This window comes from Erpetoichthys calabaricus, chromosome 10 (genome assembly GCF_900747795.2).
Source record: "Erpetoichthys calabaricus chromosome 10, fErpCal1.3, whole genome shotgun sequence".
NCBI classification, from domain to species: domain Eukaryota; kingdom Metazoa; phylum Chordata; class Cladistia; order Polypteriformes; family Polypteridae; genus Erpetoichthys; species Erpetoichthys calabaricus.
The window spans coordinates 126,258,155-126,279,241 of NC_041403.2; positions in this window are offsets into that span (position 1 = coordinate 126,258,155).

A 21,087-nucleotide genomic window follows, 5' to 3' on the forward strand; every position below is an offset into this window, starting at 1 on the left:
CCTGTTTTGGCTGGCTAACCTTCAAGCCAACACCGCATACTCTACTCCCGACGAGATGATCGACACTATCCTACAGCCCCGCTACTCTGCTGCAGACCAGATGCCGACAGACAACGATGTGTTTTGGCCGGCTAACCTTCAAGCCAACACCGCCTACTCTACTCCCGACGAGATGATGATCGACACTAACCTACAGCCCTGCTACTCGGCTGCAGACCAGATGCTGACAGACAACGATGTGTTTTGGTCGGGTGACAACCAACACCCCGCCGGCTACGCTCCGCTCCCCGCCGGCTACGCTATGGAACAGACGGCGCCCCACGACGGCCTGTTTTGGCCCAACGACATCGTACCTAACTCCGGGTACTCTGCTCCTAACAACTCTCCTTCAGACCCACCGTCTTGGCCGGATCTTCTGATGCCCTCAAATGACCAGATCTATTGGCCCGAACCTCAGTTACCCGCCCCTGATGATATGTATTGGCTGGACAGTCTCCTGGAGAATCGTACAGTACCTGACCTTTTTGTCCCTGCTGAGGATGCTTGGGGGAGCCTAACGGGCGCTGAGGAGATAGCTGTGCAGGCCATGCGGCAAGAAGAGGCCATGGACGAACTGGCAGATGCTCTGTCCGCATGGAAGCCATCGTCCCGGGATGCTGAATATGAGGGTATGGACCTTGAGCAAACTGACAGGCCCCTGGGTCAAACACTTCGAAAGACTCTGAAACTGGTCAAGAGTTTGATTGCGGCTCTGCTGGACATAATAGTCGATCGGGGGTAAAAAGCACCTGTCATGGCTGTTTCATAGATCACCCCAGCCAGACACAGCATACGTGTCTGTTTGAGCCTGACTCTGTTTATCGGGTTGGCCGCTTTCAAGAGGTTCTGACTGTTTTTCGCAAACCGTGGCTCCGGAGCCTGGTCATAAAGACTCTGGGTTGCTTCAACATCTTTCCGCCTTTTCACAAGGTTCATTCATTTGTTCAAAATGCTGTCGACGAACTGGAAAATGAACATTCTATTAGCGAAGCTATTGTACAAGCCTTTCACAACATGGACGATCCCTCTTACTCAAAAATACGTGAAATAGCCGATGCTTTCTCTAAAAGACATTTTTCTGTACCGAACATGACCGATGCACCTTTGGGGTTTTACGGGGAGTACGACTTAGAAAAATCAGACGAAGTGTCTGAACTCAATGTGCCTGTGCTATGAAATGTTTTAATCATGTTTTTAATACTGCCGTTTTGAAATTTTAATAATGTTTTGAAAAATACCAATAAAAACTCATTTAATTTTTAAACCATTGACATTTTTCTTTCACCGTCGGCGATGGAGGGTTACTTGAAAAAAGTTTATTATAACCCAGCAAATCCTGGTAGCTTTGGGGGAAAAGACTCTTTGAAAAGAGCTCTTGAGGTTTCGGGTCAGAAAAGTAATAACCAACAGGTGTCGGATTGGTTATCCGGTCAATATGCTTATACAATTCACAAACCCGCTAGAAGGCATTTTAGGAGAAATAAGGTTTATGTATCCGATATAGACTCGCAATGGCAGATGGATTTAGCGGACATGACAAATGTGTCCGAGCATAATCTGTGTTATAAATATTTTCTAAGTACGCGTGGGTACGACCCCTGAAGAACAAAACGGGTAAGGAAGTGACAAGAGCCTTCCAAGACATTCTGAGTGCCAGGTGTACTCCAAAGAAGCTCCAGACCGATAAGGGCAAAGAGTTTTTCAACCGAGATTTTCAAAAGCTATTAAAGAAGATCTGAATAAAACATTTCACCACAGGAAACGAATTAAAGGCCTCCGTGGTGGAGAGATTTAACCGCACACTAAAATATAAAATGTGGAAATATTTCAGCGCTTATAACACGAGAACCTACATCGATAAATTGCAGGATCTAGTATACTCTTACAACAAAAGTTATCATCGAAGCATAAAAATGGCTCCTTCCGATGTTAACACGTTAAATTCCTGGAAAGCTTTCAAAAACTTATACGGCGTAGCCAGCCCCCCGGGTCCGCCGTTGTTTAAGTTCAAAGTAGGAGACACAGTTAGGGTGTCTAAAACCAGACATCCTTTTGAGAAAGGTTATGAACAAACATTTTCAGATGAAATCTTTACCGTATCTGAACTTGTGCCTAGGGAACCGGTGGTGTACAAACTGAAAGACTACGATGGTGAAGAGATTGTAGGATCCTTTTACGACCCTGAATTACAGAAAATTAAAGTTGGATCCATAGACGTTTACAGGATTGAAAAAATACTGGCTAGGAAAGTTAAGAATAAAAAAACGACTCATTTTAGTCAAATGGCTCGGCTGGCCAGAAAAATTTAACACCTGGATACCGGAGAGCCAAGCCCAAGATGTTCAATAAAATCCAGAACGCTCCTAATCGACTCTTCATTCTCTAGCGGTATACGATGGAGCGCAAAAGTTTTTTTGTGACTCTACCGAGCAACGCTTCCTCAGACATTTTCCCTAACAACACAATTTCCAATTTCACGACCAAGCTTGCTAAACCCATAGAATTAGAAGGTTCTTGGGAAGTCGGTCTAGCCGAAATTCAGTACCCACATACGTGGAATACCATAGACAAACCGGATAACGAATTCTACGTTTCAGCTCCGGGGGTGAAAAAACATTACTACATTCCATGCGGCTATTATGAAGGTATTCACGACCTACTGTCTTTTATGAATTCGACAACCTTAAGCCTGCCCATTTTGAAAGATGTTGCAGCTGGATTTGTCCCTTCTGAGAACCCTGCGAAATTCAGTTATAATGCTGTGGAAAGAAGAGTCTACGTGGTACCGGGTGAAAAGGATGAAACTACACACTTAAAAGGACAGCTGGGTCGAATATTAGGAGCGCATCCTGATCAGACTCGGGGTTTAACTTATAAGGCTCCTTTCCCCGCCGACATCAGGGCCGGCTTTTACACTTTGTACGTGTACGGGGATATGGTATCTCATCAGAGAGTCGGAGACAGCTACGTTCCCCTTTTGAGGTGTGTTCATATAGAGGATCAGGCGAATAAAATTACAACCATCACATATGACAAACCGCATTATGCCCCAGTCAGCAAGAATCATTTTGACACAGTGACTATTGAAATAAAGACGGACCAGAACAAAAACGTGCCATTTCAGTTTGGTATTGTGATAGTGAAGTTGCATTTCAGACCCGTCAGGCATTGTATGCATGACTGAAACAATGAGGTCTTACCAGGACCCAACACCTTACATCCAATATTATCAGACCCAAGCGGGTAACGGCTTACCGGGATTCTCTGGATCCCCTGTAATGTATGGTGGGGGGATTGGAGGTATATTTCGAGGTTTAGCTAAAAATATTGTAAAAGATGTGATCACAGGGGCTTTATCCAGTGATGCAGGTGGAGTCCTAGAAAAGCAGGAGGGGGCGGGCTTGATGGTCATGAGAAAGACAAAACGCAAGAGACCACCGGGGTCGCGTCAGGCCCCGCCAGCTAAAAAGGCCATGCGCACTATTTTTACAGCATTATCTAAACGTCGTCAGAAGAGGAACAAGACTAAAGCAAGCAAAAAGAAGAAAAGAGACATTTTTTAAGATGGCTTTTGTACACAGAATTTCCGAAGAGTGTGTCAGATATGAAATGGATCTGTTTACGGTGCCTTTCACTCAAACGAGTGTAGATAAAAGTATATACGTTGAAGTCCCACCACTCTCAGCCCTCTCTGAAGTAGCTCCGCTAGAATTTCTCATAGCCGGAAATGGGGAAGATTACCTGGACTTGAATAACACTCTTCTACACCTAAGGGGAAAGATAGTGAACGCTGACGGGACTAACATACCTGCCGGTGCAAAGGTCGGATTTGTCAACTACCCTATAGCCAGTTTGTTTTCCCAAGTTGATGTCACCCTGGGGACCGCCTAATATCGCAGAGTTCAAATTGTTATCCTTACCGAGCGGTCTTAGAAGGCCTGCTAAATTACAGCCAAGAGACTCTTCATTCTCAGTTTGCTACAGGACTTTTTTACAAAGATACACTTAACAAATTGGAAGAGACAGACCCCGACAGAGAAAACATCGGTTTTAATAACAGAAGCGCCTATACAGCCGGTAGCAGGACTGTTGAACTTCTGGGGCACATACATACAGATCTCTTTTTCCAGGAAAAACTATTATTGAACGGCCTAGACGTGAAGATTAAAATGGTTCGGAACAAAGATGAATTCTGCTTAATGTCCAGTGATGCCGAACGTTACAGAGTAATCATAACATCAGCCTCCCTGTTTGTAAAAAAAGTATAAGTTTCACCGGCCGTGAAATTAGGACACACTCATGCCCTTACATCAGCCAATGCTAAATACCCTGTGGAAAGGGTGAATATGAAAGTATTCAGTATGCCCGCGGGAATCCGAGTATGCAATCAAGAAAACCTGTTTCTGGGTCAACTACCAAAGTATGTGGTTATAGGCATGGTGGATAATGAGGCCTTTTCGGGGTCTTATACACGGAACCCGTTCAATTTCAAACACAACGATGTAGAGTTCCTGGCTCTGTACATGGACGGTGAACAGATTCCCGCCAAACCTTTTCAACCAGACTTTGTAAGCGGCAATAGTGCTTGAGAATATTATAACCTGGTATTGGCCACTGGTAAGCATTTGAAGGATCAAGCTCTGTCTATCAGCCGTTCAGAGTTCTCGCAAGGATATACTCTTTTCGCTTTTGATCTAACCCCCGATCAAGAATGCGGTGATCATTTTTCATTAGTTAAAACTGGAAACATGAGATTTGAATTACGCTTCCGCATCCCTCTCCCTCGGACCGTCAATCTAATAGTATATGCGGTCTTTGACAACATCATCGAAATCAACCAGAGACGTAATGTTCTGTATGACTACTAATAAACACCATGAATACAAAATAATTAACAGAACTACTGTCCCAAGACCCCTACACCGAAAGATATTTCCGTGGTGTGCTGGCGTGTGATCAACTACCGGAAAAAAATAACGGCTTGCCGGCCATGTTTGTAGTGAATACCCACCATCAAACCCAACCCGGAGAACACTGGCTGGGGATTTACCTCACAGAAGACGGAAATGGGGAGTTTTTTGATTCCTATGGAAATCCTCCGGACTTTATTTACTTCCCGAATGACATTTACCGTTTCTTAAGCAAAAACTGTAAACAAATCATTTACAATAACCGACAGCTTCAAAGTTGGTTCTCGGACAAATGCGGTCAACACTGCCTCTTCTATCTGCATCGGAGAGGAAAAGGTCTCCCGTACACCTCTGTAATAAAAAAGTATTCGGAGGACGTGAACAGTAATGACTCTATGGTCTCTAAATTTGTTTGTTCCTGGCTTCCTTCACCGGGACCCTTGCATGCAAAGATCAGAGACCTATAAATATTTCAGTAGACGGTTAAAGGATGACAACACTCTGTAATGAGATAAAATTGTATTTAATAAACAAATAATTTTACAAATTAATAAGCAATCCATTCCAGTCTTTTTTTTCTTGGTTTCAGTCGGTAGCGGCTAACTTCTGTTTGATGAGCAGGGAGGGGGGAGGTGGGTGGCTTAAAACTTTCAAGGAGTTCTCTCGTTTCATCATTAGGTACGACAGAAAATGGAATGTTCAAACCAGCCATGGCGTTTACAAATTCCTTCCACCCCCGCGGTCTCCTATGTTCAGGTATTGTATGAGAAGCGGTCAGATTACGGACCAAATCCACCATGTTGGATCCGACCAAAGGTTTACCTTCTAACAACAGCTCTCCACGATTATTCCAAAACGCGTGATGGGGATTAACGGACATTTTATGTAAAACAAATTCAACATTTTTCTTTGTTTTTACAGGCGCGCTTCTCAAAACCTCTTGCCAAACCTTGTCCTCAGACACCTTGACTGTTCCAGGGCCCCCCTTGCCATTTTCTTCTTTTGGTAATACGAGAGTCAGACTGCTAGTTTCTTTATCGGCCTTTTTAACTAATGTCAGATATCTCTGCAAGATAGAAGTGTAAAGCTTCACCTTCTCGTCAGTCCCTATATCACAGCGTTGCAGGATGTTTCTCATTTCTTTGTCCAATTCAGTTTCCGTGGCACTCAAGAGATCGTTCGGGTTAGCGCTCTTTTGCTGAAAATTTTAATTTCTTACTTTGTCTTTTATTTTTCTTTTCTTCATTATGTAAAGCACTTTGAGCTACTTTTTGTATGAAAATGTGCTATATAAATAAATGTTGTTGTTGTTGTTGAAAAAGAGACATCTGTTGCTGCGGGACCAAATACATTTTTTGAGCGTATTCCATGTTTATGCTCTAGAAGCTAGTAAACTGGATATGAATGGCACGGCGACGCTTAAAAGAGCTCCCAAAAAGCCTCCTTTCTGGTTCAGAATAGCTTTTTTCTTTTTTAAGGTTAGTTTTCTGTCACTTTTTTTTCTGACAGATGTTTTATGCTTCTTGAGTAGCTTAAACTGTTTGGGCGAAAGAGGTATATTACCTTTTAAAGTATTACAGGCTATTTCAGACAAAGCATTAATTAAATCATCAGAAGAGGCGTTTATAAGAATTTTACGGCGGCGACAAGAGCAACGGAGTAAGGCCTTGAGAGGCTGTAGGTTTCTGCTTATTCTGGCCGACATGCTGACAGAATATGTAACTTTGACTCAGAACAGCTTCTTTTATCTTTTCACGGTGTACACGACCGGCCAATCGGGCGGAAACAGACCTGTTCTTAAACGCAGTTCGTCTGGGGTCTGTGCCTTTAAATCCACTAAGAGATAGCCGTATGGTAGTTTTGTAGCATCTTCGAAAGCTTCCAAAAAGAACTTAACACGCCTCGTATACATTTGGCGGGCCAAGGTAGTAATCTGCAATTTGTCCCTGGGGTTTTTAAAAAGAGTAATATAATTGGCGTTAAGATTAATCGTTCGGCTTTTCTTTCCTTGAAAGAATAAATTTTGAACCAAGTAAATGATAGACAGATTCCGATGATGAGTATATTTTGTGAAAGCTTTTTCTATTTCCTGGCTTTCGCTAGCCGATTCCATCAGATCATCTATAATGACCAAATTTATTTTCTCAGGAGGGAGAAGTTCGTCGTCGCATAAAGACTTTGGGAGCCCCTCAATAAATTTTAATTGCTGAAATTTAGCCGATAGCTTGTCGTACATTTTCTGCCAGCAACTATAAAACCAAATTATATTTTGAAAAGGATGAGACACAACGTGGTTCGAATGTTCCAATAATTTTTTCACATAATAGGATTTACCGGAACAAGAGGGCCCCGAGATAATTTTAGCGAAGGGGTGTTGAAGGCGGGCGTCAAAATCTCTTTTAGTAGCTATAAGGTCTTGTGTTGTAATCTTTTAGGAGAACCCTCTTATTATACACCACTCTGAATTTCTTCCTGAGTGGTCTGTTTTCTAAAGTGAAACGTTTTTTATTTCGATGGATCCGCTTACCGTGAACCAGTAACTCTTGAGGAGGGGCTTCATGAGACGTCACAAAATTCTGAACTAGATTGGTTAGTGACTCGAGGTTTATAATTTTAATGGTTTCGTGATTGATGGTGATACCTTTTACCTTCATACATGTTTTGCCTTGTGCCGTTTTATACCCGTACGTCTATGGACCGCCTGAAGCAAATTCAGTAATATAATCACCAGGATTTAATTCACTGGTGAGCTCTCCTAAATAGTCACCCAGAGGAGGATTGTACTGACCAGGCTGAGAAGTAAAAATGACCGAGTCGGTGTCGTGGTACAACACCCTTTCTCCCAGACTGTCCAGTAAATCGTACAACTCTAACCGGGCATAGGCCGTGGTGAAAGCAGCAATGACAACATTAACGCTACCAGGTAGGGTATACTTTTCATCAGTGTACTTCCATTGTATTTGAGCAATCTCATCACCGATAAATTCAAAATAAGAAACATTATACTGTTTGGAGAAAATATATTGCAAGAATTCCTCACTGTCCTTGACTAAGCTAGTAGTGCGATGGAGAGGTTTTTGCCCAAATTTACCCCAAAGAGAATTTAAAAACATCTTTGAAATTTGTCTCTTAGCTGGATTTACGGTGATGTTATCGCGGTCCAATTGCACACCTTCCTTGTGATAATAATCTAAAATATAACGGTCTCGGGAAGCCTCATCCGTACACCAGGCAGGATAGCCCGAGGCCTCCTGCTTGCCTGTTAGATGAAGCTTGATATAGTCTGAGAATAACTCAGAAGTAGGTTCGGGGTAATGGCAAATCTCGTATACTTTTGAAACTTTATACCCTTTGTCAATGGCCTTTGCTATTTCCACACTGCACCAAGTACCGGTTAAAGCTCTCTCATCCTCTGTGTGACGACAGTCCACAATCTGAGCTTCTGTCTCCGCGCAGGTGCGACAGAGGGTGAACATTAATTTCCCACAAAACCTGAGAGGCAGGACTGGAAAATTGAGACCACGTGGAGGCTGGACGGTGGCTTTAATTAATCCAAAATACTGCCTGAGATCGTTAAACTGCTGAAAAATGATAGTGGGGTGACCGACCGGGTACATTTTTGTTTTATTCACAAACGGGTACAAGCTAGTAAAATCATAATAGTGAACTGTTCAGGGCCCACTGCCTTGTGGTACAATTTTATGGCGTTGGTACGTCCGTCGAACAACGAGTCCCTCGGTTGTATACGTTGAGGGAAATCACAGTGTTTTAAGAAAGTTTGTAGCCTGAGGTCTTGTTTTTTCATCGTCTCCCAGTCATGCTCCCAGAGCACGTGCACATCTAAATTAAATTTAGTCCTAAGTATTTCCAATTTTCTCATAAACTTTTGGTACATAACCGCACAAGTCATACCGGTTAAAGGATGGGTACTGTTTAAATCATAACATTCTGGACAGCCGTGATAAAAACAACCGGAAAATTCAAAGGCAGTCGGAATACCTTTAACTACGGCATAGCCGTCAAGATAAAAGGAACCCTTCTTTACTTCCCCAAGGTTTAGAGCGTGTCGAATGTTCAATTTTTCTGTTTCACAGAGATACAATAACCATTGAACAGATGCATTCGAATAGTTTTTCTGACTACTACTGTAATGGTCAGAAGGAATTATGCCGATAGACTTTGGAGGCATACAGTTTTGCCTATACATGGCCATACATAGAGATGCCAGGGTCATGCATTGAAACGGGTCAATATTGCCAATTTTGATGACCTCGTCTCTGAATTTAATGCACGCTGTTCTAAGAATTTCAACGTCATTTTTACAATAAAAAGCCATCTCCTCTTTAAAATTAAAAACACCATGCTCGACACTGTCGTACCAGGTAAAAAATTCTTCTTTTTCTTTGGTCATCATGCTCTGAACACCGTAGCATTCAGGTTCAGGGTAGGGGCCGATATAATTCTGATTTTCAGCCGTATTGAAGAAATGGGGGAAATAACCTTTTGCGGCTTCAAACCCCATGGCTTTAGGCATGGCACTCAATTTCATTGTTAAAAAATTTAAAGAATCTATAAAACGTAATTGATAACCGTCATCTGTGAAACACATCAGCTTATTTCCTTGAGTAGTAAGACTAGGGTTCACACCATTTTCAAGCAAATACTTCATTAAAAAGTACCCATCGTAACCTTTTGAATTGTGAGCTATGAAGGTATAGCCTTGATACTTGGGGCGACGGTATCTGGCAAAGAACTGGTGTACACAATCTTCACCCGCCCAGAACCAGGATTTACCCTGCAAGGACTTACAGTATATGTAATTAGGTATGTGCACACCCATTTCTTGCCGACTTTCAAAATCATAAAATTCGTTTTTCTCACAACGATCCTCAGACTTCAAGGTTTCTATAAAGCACTGATGGTTTTCTGCATCATTTTCAATTTTTGCTTTACAAACCCGGCATTCCTTGGGCTGACATTTATGGGGTTTTGAGGCGGCATTCACTGTGTATATTTTATGACATAGGGGACACATTTTTGCCGTGTCACAGACCACTTCCATATCGTTGGTCTTATCGTTAAATTTAGGAATCGTATGCTGAATAGAACAAAATTGGGACCAGCAGTAACAGTTGCAATCACCACACTTGACAAGTTCTTCAGGGATCGGACAGCAATCTGGGGAGAAACAGACGTTGCAGTGACCTTCACAACGATGACTAAGGATGGAGTGGTAGCTTGTGTAACAGTAGTCGCACAAGTATTTCACCCCCAGAAACCCCTTTAAATTCAAAATACCATAGTAATGGTTATCGTGTAAAAACATAAAATAGGTTTTGGGGTTTCTACCTCGGGAGCTTTCAAATTTTAAAAATTTCTCATTTCTTAGACACCTGTACCAGACAACAATTTTAATACCCAGCAAGTTTTCAAATTTATGAACGTCCGCAAAGGACACTTTTTCATGCTCAGATAATCCAGCCCTGCTCTGAAGGTTATACGCTTCACGCATGCATAACTGTGGGTTTTGCATGTACCGGTCATCCATTAGGCTAAGCAGACAAAAGGCAAAACAGAGCTGATTCCCGTAATTATAAGAAATAATTAAATGCCTCATTTTCTTTCTAACTATTTCATGATTGAGTAGAGATGAGACCTTGCAAGAGCCACGAGCGCCCCCGCTAGGTGACTGAACAATCTGGGTGACTAGCATCAGAGACTCATCCGCTAGCACACTCGCATGACTTTGAAGAAGACTCTCTATCTGATGAAGAAAATCGTCTACATTAATATTAGAGCCAGTCAGCTGTATAAAAACGCTGATAGGTAATGAATCAGCACGCAGTTCTAGCTGTACAACATCTTGCGGATTTAAAGTACCTGAAAAACTATCCAGAATTCTTTGCAGCATCTCATGAATACTAGTAGTTATACAGATAGCTATAATCAACGAATGATTGATGACTTTAAGCCCCGCCCCAACTTTGATTTATGACATTTAAGCCCCGCCCCTTTTGATTGATTACTTTAAGCCCCACCCCTAAATATGATTTATGAAAATATGCAAAATATGAAAATAAAAAAAAAATTTTAAAAAAATATGAAAATAGGATTTATGAAAATATAAAAAATATAATTTATGTAACTATAAAAAACATGAAAATTTATGAAACTATAAAAATATGGATTACGTTAATATGATTTATAAACTATTGACTCATCGCTCTAAGTTATAAACTAATAGTAAGAAAATAAATATACAATTTTCTAAAATCGATATAAGATATTGACTCCCTGCTCTAAGTTATAAACTAATAGTAAGAAAATAAAATTTTCTAAAATCGATATAAGATATTGACTCCCCGCTCTAAGTTCACAACACGCGTCTTTCCTGCTTAGCCATAACTAAAACGATATAAGATATACAATTATCTAGCCGAACCTTTCTAAAAACGATATTCACTCCCCGCTCTAAGTTATAAGCTCAAGACACGCCGCTTCATTTTATAAACACTAAATTCAAAACCAATATTAAGAAATAAACACTTATCTTTCCAGCACTTTCTAAAACGTGGCTTCATATTAAGAAATATACACGGATATTGCTTGCATGCCCACGCACGGACATGACTTTCTAAAAATGAAATATACACTTAGCCTAATCGTAAGACTCTTTCTAAAAACCACGGGACCTTCAGTGTAAAATTTTCAGCAGTTGAAACAGTCGAGACCCAGGAAGCCCCCACCACCAAGCAGCCCCTGCTAGCAAATGGTAGGGAAAAGATGATGCTGTAGTGTTAAAAGGAAGCATCCCGCCATGCGGCACTTTGCTGGGACATAGTGTCACCAATTTTAAAAGGAAGCCCCCTGCCAAGCATCAGACGGCGGTCAATTTTAAACCGTGGGAAAAGGTACTGTAGTGTTAAAAGGAAGCACCCTGCCATGCGGCACTTTGCTGGGACATGTGTCTTTAACATAGTGTCACCAATTTTAAAAGGAAGCCCTTGCTAGCAAATGGTGGGAAAAAGATACTGTAGTGTTAAAAGGAAGCATCCCGCCATGTGGCACTTTGCAGGGACATGTGTCTTTAGCATAGTGTCACCAATTTTAAAAGGAAGCCCCCTGCCAAGCATCAGACGGCGGTCAATTTTAATCTGTGGGAAAAGACCCCCGCCAAACAGCAAATGGCGGTCAATTTTAATCCGTGGGGAAAAGACCCCGCCAAACAGCAAATGGTCTTTAATGCTAAATTCTTTTATGTTTAATGAAATCGAAAAATCATACTATTATTAAAGAAGCCCCCGCTATTCAGAGGGTTGAAAGCTCATTAAACACTAAGCTTCTTTCCCTGTGTTCCATTTTAAATGTCAGACGTTTTTACATTTCTAGGGTCTAAGAACAAAGTTATTAAATGAAATATTTTCCACTAACGACTCTCTCTCTTATATTCACAATGATCTTTAATAAATTTATTTATATTTCGAGTACTGAATTTTAAGCCTCGTTTCACATTTACAGTCTATCAAGTTTAAAATACACGTGGCGTTTAGCACAACGATCTCTCGGTAAAACATAAAAGGTTAATCTTTTTCCTATTTGCTTATATGTGAACCTGATAGCGGCGAGACTTTGAATGAAGCTTATTCCCGCTACCAGGGTCTCCCCGCCCCTTAGAGGAGGAACATCAACAACTCTGAACCTATGAGCTCTCTCCCAAACGCCCGAAGTGTTTCGCTCCGCCCTTCCAAGGCGGTACAGAGCCTGATGCCTGCATAAAGTGTCCCGCTTTGCGTCTATTAACACAATAACTGTTCCAGCAATCCAAGTTTCTCTGCAAGCTTTTTTAAAAGGTAGGCGTATTCGCTTTTTTATTCCGCAATGGCTGGCATGGCAAAAAATAATTTTGTGATTGAGGTTAAGTGTAGATTATCGACCGTCTCTTCAAACTGTTGAAATGATATTCTTTTAAAAATCAGATAGAGCAATCACCAGGCTGCCTCTCACCCGGAGGTAGTTTTTCTGCTTTTTAAATGAAAAAACTGTACCTAGTCGTAACGCACAGAGTTTATAAATGTGGTATTTTTTTCTTATTTCAGAAGGCTGTAGTTTCTGGCTGGTTGGCTGTTCAAAAAGTGAGTCAGATCTTCTTTCGGCCGTACTTTTAAATCGAAATGTAGCTTATAAGACCGCCGATTTAATAGTTTTAATGTCTTTAAGTATTTACAAACTTATTACTTTTTAATGGTAGTCATACATACTACCCTTTTAATGTTTTTTAGTTGTTATACAGACTACCCTTTAATAAATCGAAATGCTGCTTGTAAGACAGCACCGAATTAATGTCTTTAAGTATGCACGTTTCATGCTAATTATTTTTAATGAAAATGCACAAACTTATAAGAACGTTCTGGCTGATTACTTTTTAATGTAATTGTCTTTAAGTACGTACAAACCTAGTCTTTTATATTCTAGAATCGGAGGCTGAACTGTTTGCTTCTTTAAATCTAACTAGTTCGCAATTGGAGGATTTAATAGCTTCCACAGATTGTCTTTTTGAGAATAAAAATCCTGTCTCAGAAACCCGTAAGTACCACTTTCAACTGACGGTTCGTGTGTGTGTGTGTTGAAGAAAATAAGGCGTTGGGGTTAAATATGTACTTTTTAGCAGAATACTCGACGCTCCCAAAGAATGGTAATTCTTCCGAAGTTTCCAGTCAGCCTCTAGAATCGGCGCAAAGGCCCTCGGACAGTCTACTATTGAACATCTCATTCACGCAGCCTGGTAAGTTGAACTATTTGTGCGAGTGCGCGGCAAATGTTTATTTTTAAAGAAAACTTAGTCTTGCTTGTTTTTTTCAGAACCCGCCTCTCCAGGCTTACTTACTCAGATACTCGGGGGATCACCGTCGTTTGCATCATCACCCGGACTTCTCACCCAAATAATCGGTGAATCTGAAAGATTTGAAAGCTAAATCGAAATGTAGCTTATAAGACTGCCGATTTAATAGTTTTAATGTCTTTAAGTATTTACAAACTTATTACTTTTTAATGGTAGTCATACATACTACCCTTTTAATGTTTTTTAGTTGTTATACAGACTACCCTTTTATAATTCGAAATGCTGCTTGTAAGACAGCACCGAATTAATGTCTTTAAGTATGCACGTTTCATGCTAATTGTTTTTAATGAAAATGCACAAACTTATAAGAACGTTCTGGCTGATTACTTTTTAATGTAATTGTCTTTAAGTACGTACAAACCTAGTCTTTTATATTCTAGAATCGGAGGCTGAACTGTTTGCTTCTTTAAATCTAACTAGTTCGCAATTGGAGGATTTAATAGAGGCCACAGATTGTGTTTTTGAGAATAAAAATCCTGCCTCTAGAATCGGCGCAAAGGCCCTCGGACAGTCTACTATTGAACATCTCATTCACGCAGCCCGGTAAGTTGAACTATTTGTGCGAGTGCGCGCCAAATGTTTATTTTTAAAGAAAACTTAGTCTTGCTTGTTTTTTTCAGAACCCGCCTCTCCAGGCTTACTTACTCAGATAATCGGTGAACCTGAAAGATTTGATCCCGCTGCTAAGGCTGCTGAGCTGAAGGCTGAAATCGAACGAGTGCTGTTGATTTTTCAAAACTCTTAATCCTGTCTCCAGATATACGTGAAAAGGTTATTTTATTGTATGCAATTTTAGAAAACTTGTTCCCCAAATAATGTCTGACAAAAGGCGTGCAAGTGAGGACTTGGACGCTGGGAGCGGTTCTCAAAATGCTGGGTTATTGCATGACATGGTGAATGAAGTTAGTTATTCTATTCGGCCCCCAAAAATGCCTACTCCACCACCCCGATATTTTAATGAATTGGAATATATTAATTGGCAAAATCAAAACATGTTCCAAATGAATAATATAATAGCGACCATGAGAGTTCCTTCACCTGTTACCACTCCCATCGACTTTGACCAGCTTGACAGCCTTTTAGAAGCCCTACGTCCAGTAGCCACCCCCGATGAAATGCAAACATTAAATAACTTGTTAGAAAGGGTTCAGCGGACTTTGAACGAAAATGTGAATGCTCAAATGGGTCATGGTTTAACAAACACTTTGGGTTCTGTAAATGCTCCCCCCTCTGCTTCAGCACCAGTTGCTAACACCTCTGCTCCAGTCTTACCCTCTGTCTCTTTTATTTCAGCTATCCCTTCTGCATCCTCTGCTCCAGTCTTGCCCTCTGTTTCTACCCCTTCAGCTATCCCTTCCGCCCCCTCGGCTTCAGCACCAGTTGCTAACACCTCTGCTCCAGTCTTGCCCTCTGTCTCTTTTATTTCAGCTATCCCTTCTGCATCCTCTGCTCCAGTCTTGCCCTCTGTTTCTACCCCTTCAGCTATCCCTTCCGCCCCCTCGGCTTTAGCACCAGTTGCTAACACCTCTGCTCCAGTCTTGCCCTCTGTCTCTTTTATTTCAGCTATCCCTTCTGCATCCTCTGCTCCAGTCTTGCCCCCCGCTTCAATCCTGCCCTCTGTTGCCAAGCCGTTTGCCTCAGTCTCCCCTGCTCCAGTCTTGGCCCCTGCTCCAGTCTTGCCCTCTGTGTCTACCCCTTCTGCACCCTCTGTCTCTTTTATTTCAGCTATCCCTTCTGCATCCTCTGCTCATGTCTTGCCCTCTGTTTCTACCTCTTCTGCCCCCTCGGCTTCAATCTCGCCCTCTGTTTCAGTCACCGCTTCCTCAGCCTCTATTGCCCCGCCATTTGTGGTTACCCCTTCAGTCGCGCCAGTTATGTCCAGTGGTTCTGTGGTAACTAAACCTTCACCCTCGTCTACTTTAGGCATGTCCGGGCCCTCTGTTGTCTCTAGTAATGACGGTCAGGGTGGTTTTCAGCAGATCGATAGACCTGCTTTTAATCGCACTGAAATAAGACAACCCTTAAATTTCGCCGATGCCTATGAACTAGAGTCTTATGAGGAGGTGTTTAACAGTATTCATGAGACGCTGCAAAGAATTCTGGATAGTTTTTCAGGTACTTTATCCGCAAGATGCTGTACAGCTAGAATTGCGTGCTGATTCATTACCTATCAGCGTTTTTATATAGATGAATGGCTCTAATATTAATGTAGACGATTTTCTTCATCAGATAGAGAATCTTCTTCAGAGTCATGCGAGTGTGCTAGCGGATGAGTCTCTGATGCTAGTCACCCAGATTGTTCGGGCACCTAGCGGTGGCGCTCGTGGCTCTCGCAAGGTCTCTTCTCTACTCAATCATGAAATAGTTAGAAAGAAAATGAGGCATTTAATTATTTCTTATAATTACGGGAATCAGCTCTGTTTTGCCTTTTGTCTGCTTAGCCTAATGGAGGACCGGTACATGCAAAACCCACAGTTATGCATGCGTGAAGCGTATAACCTTCACAGCAGGGCTGGATTATCTGAGGATGAAAAAGTGTCCTTTGCGGACGTTCATAAATTTGAAAACTTGCTAGGTATTAAAATTGTTGTCTGGTACAGGTGTCTAAGAAATGAGAAATTTTTAAAATTTGAAAGCTCCCGAGGTAGAAACTCCAAAACCTATTTTATGTTTTTACACGATAACCATTACTACGGTATTTTGAATTTAAAGGGGTTTCTGGGGGTGAAATACTTGTGCGACTACTGTTACACAAGCTACCACTCCATCCTTAGTCATCGTTGTGAAGGTCACTGCAACGTCTGTTTCTCCCCAGATTGCTGTCCGATCCCTGAAGAACTTGTCAAGTGTGGTGATTGCAACCGCTACTGCCGGTCCCAATTTTGTTTTATTCAGCATACGATTCCTAAATTTAACGATAAGACCAACGATATGGAAGCGGCCTGTGACACAGCAAAAATGTGTCCCCTGTGTTACAAAACTTACAAAGTGAATGCCGCCTCAAAACCCCATAAATGTCGGCCCAAGGAATGCCGGGTTTGTAAAGCAAAAATTGAAAATGATGCAGAAAACCATCAGTGCTTTATAGAAACCTTGAAGTCTGAGGATCGTTGTGAGAAATACGTATTTTATGATTTTGAAAGTCGTCAAGAAACGGGTGTGCACATTCCTAATTACATATACTGTAAGTCCTTGCGGGGTAAATCCTGGTTCTGGGTGGGTGAAGATTGTGTACACCAGTTCTTTGCCAGATACCGTCGCCCCAAGTATCAAGGCTATACATTCACAGCTCACAATTCAAAAGGTTACGATGGGTACTTTTTACTGAAGTATTTGCTTGAAAATGGTGTGAACCCTAGTGTTACTACTCAAGGAAATAAGTGAATGTGTTTCACAGATGATGGTTATCAATTACGTTTTATAGATTCTTTGAATTTTTTAACAATGAAATTGAGTGCCATGCCTAAAGCCATGGGGTTTGAAGCCGCAAAAGGTTATTTCCCCCATTTCTTCAATCTGGCTGAAAACCAGAATTATATCGGCCCCTACCCTGAACCTGAATGCTATGGTGTTCAGAGCATGATGACCAAAGAAAAAGAAGAATTTTTTACCTGGTACGACAGTGTCAAGCATGGTGTTTTTAATTTTAAAGAGGAGATGGCTTTTTATTGTAAAAATGACATCGAGATTATTAGAACAGCGTGCATTAAATTCAGAGACGATGTCATCAAAATTGGCAATATTGACCCGTTTCAATGCATGACCCTGGCATCTCTATGTATGGCCATGTACAGGCAAAACTGTATGCCTCCAAAGTCTGTCGGCATAATTCCTTCTGACCATTACAGTAGTAGTCAGAAAAACTATTCGAACGCATCTATTCAATGGTTATTGTATCTCTGTGAAACAGAAAAATTGAACAATCGACACGCTCTAAACCTTGGGGAAGTAAAGAAGGGTTCCTTTTATCTTGACGGCTATGCCGTAGTTAAAGGTATTCCGACTGCCTTTGAATTTGCCGGTTGTTTTTATCACGGCTGTCCGGAATGTTATGAATTTAACAGTACCCATCCTTTAACCGGTATGACTTGTGCGGTTATGTACCAAAAGTTTATGAGAAAATTGGAAATACTTAGGACAAAATTTAATTTAGATGTGCACATGCTCTGGGAGCATGATTGGGAGACGATGAAAAAACAAGACCTCAGGCTACAAACTTTCTTAAAACACTGTGATTTCCCTCAACGTATACAACCGAGGGACTCGTTGTTCGGCGGACGTACCAACGCCATAAAATTGTACCACAAGGCAGTGGGACGCGAACAGATTCACTATTATGATTTTACTAGCTTGTACCCGTTTGTGAATAAAACAAAAATGTACCCGGTCGGTCACCCCACTATCATTTTTCAGCAGTTTAACGATCTCAGGCAGTATTTTGGATTAATTAAAGCCACCGTCCAGCCTCCACGTGGTCTCAATTTTCCAGTCCTGCCTCTCAGGTTTTGTGGGAAATTAATGTTCACCCTCTGTCGCACCTGCGCGGAGATAGAAGCTCAGACTGTGGACTGTCGTCACACAGAGGATGAGAGAGCTTTAACCGGTACTTGGTGCAGTGTGGAAATAGCAAAGGCCATTGACAAAGGGTATAAAGTTTCAAAAGTATACGAGATTTGGCATTACCCCGAACGTACTTCTGAGTTATTCTCAGACTATATCAAGCTTCATCTAAAAGGCAAGCAGGAGGCCTCGGGCTACCCTGCCTGGTGTACGGATGAGGCTTCCCGAGACCGTTATATTTTAGATTATTATCAGAAGGAAGGTGTGCAATTGGACCGCGATAACATCGCCATAAATCTGGCTAAGAGACAAATTTCAAAGTTGTTTTTAAATTCTCTTTGGGGTAAATTTGGGCAAAAACCTCTCCATCTCACTACTAGCTTAGTCAAGGACGGTGAGGAATTCTTGCAATATATTTTCTCCAAACAGTATAATGTTTCTTATTTTGAATTTATCGGCGATGAGATTGCTCAAATACAATGGAAGTACACCGATGAAAAGTATACCCTACCTGGTAGTGTTAATGTTGTCATTGCTGCTTTCACCACGGCCTATGCCCGGTTAGAGTTGTACGATTTACTGGACAGTCTGGGAGAAAGGGTGTTGTACCACGACACCGACTCGGTCATTTTTACTTCTCAGCCTGGTCAGTACAATCCTCCTCTGGTTGACTATTTAGGAGAGCTCACCAGTGAGTTAAATCCTGGTGATTATATTACTGAATTTGCTTCAGGTGGTCCAAAGACGTACGGTTATAAAACGGCACAAGGCAAAACATGTATGAAGGTAAAAGGTATAACCATCAATCACGAAACCGGTAAAATTATAAACCTCGAGTCACTAACCAATCTAGTTCAGAATTTTGTGACGTCTCATGAAGCCCCTCCTCAAGAGTTACTGGTTCACGGTAAGCGGATCCATCGAAATAAAAAACGTTTCACTTTAGAAAACAGACCACTCAGGAAGAAATTCAGAGTGGTGTATAACAAGAGGGTTCTCCTAAAAGATTACAACACAAGACCTTATGGCTACTAAAAGAGATTTTGACGCCCGCCTTCAACACCCCTTCGCTAAAATTATCTCGGGGCCCTCTTGTTCCGGTAAATCCTATTATGTGAAAAAATTATTGGAACATTCGAACCACGTTGTGTCTCATCCTTTTCAAAATATAATTTGGTTTTATAGTTGCTGGCAGAAAATGTACGACGAGCTATCGGCTAAATTTCAGCAATTAAAATTTATTGAGGGACTCCCAAAGTCTTTATGCGACGACGAACTTCTCCCTCCTGAGAAAATAAATTTGGTCATTATAGATGATCTGATGGAATCGGCTAGCGAAAGCCAGGAAATAGAAAAGGCTTTCACAAAATATACTCATCATCGGAATCTGTCTATCATTTACTTGGTTCAAAATTTATTCTTTCAAGGAAAGAAAAGCCGAACGATTAATCTTAACGCCAATTACATTACTCTTTTTAAAAACCCCAGGGACAAATTGCAGATTACTACCTTGGCCCGCCAAATGTATACGAGGCGTGTTAAGTTCTTTTTGGAAGCTTTCGAAGATGCTACAAAACTACCGTACGGCTATCTCTTAGTGGATTTAAAGGCACAGACCCCAGACGAACTGCGTTTAAGAACAGGTCTGTTTCCGCCCGATTGGCCGGTCGTGTACACCGTGAAAAGATAAAAGAAGCTGTTCTGAGTCAAAGTTACATATTCTGTCAGCATGTCGGCCAGAATAAGCAGAAACCTACAGCCTCTCAAGGCCTTACTCCGTTGCTCTTGTCGACGCCGTAAAATTCTTATAAACGCCTCTTCTGACGATTTAATTAATGCTTTGTCCGAAATAGCCTGTAATACTTTAAAAGGTAATATACCTCTTTCGCCCAGTTTAAGCTAATCAAGAAGCATAAAGCATCTGTCAGAAAAATAAGTGACAGAAAACTAACCTTAAAAAAAAGAAAGCTATTCTGAACCAGAAAGGAGGCTTTTTGGGAGCTCTTTTAAGCGTCGCTGTGCCATTCATATCCAGTTTATTAGCTTCTAGAGCATAAACATGGAATACGCTCAGAAAATGTATTTGGTACCACAGCAACACACGTCTCTTTTTCAGCAAAAGAGCGCTAACCCGAACGACCTCTTAAGTGCCACGGAAACTGAACTGGACAAAGAAATGAGAAACGTCCTGCAACGCTGTGATATAGGGGCTGATGAGAAGGTGAAGCTTTACACTTCTATCTTGCAGAGATATCTGACTCTAGTTAAAAAGGCCGATAAAGAAACTAGCAGTCTGACGCTCGTATTACCAAAAGAAGAAAATGGCGAGGAGGGCCCTGGAACAGTCAAGGTGTCTGAGGACAAGGTTTGGCAAGAGGTTTTGAGAAGCGCGCCTGTAAAAGCAAAGAAAAATGTTGAATTTGTTTTACATAAAATGTCCGTTAATCCCCATCACGCGTTTTGGAATAATCGTGGAGAGCTGTTGTTAGAAGGTAAACCTTTGGTCGGATCCAACATGGTGGATTTGGTCCGTAATCTGACCGCTTCTCATACAATACCTGAACATAGGAGACTGCGGGGGTGGAAGGAATTTGTAAACACCATGGCTGGTTTGAACATTCCATTTTCTGTCGTACCTAATGATGAAACGAGAGAACTCCTTGAAAGTTTTAAGCCACC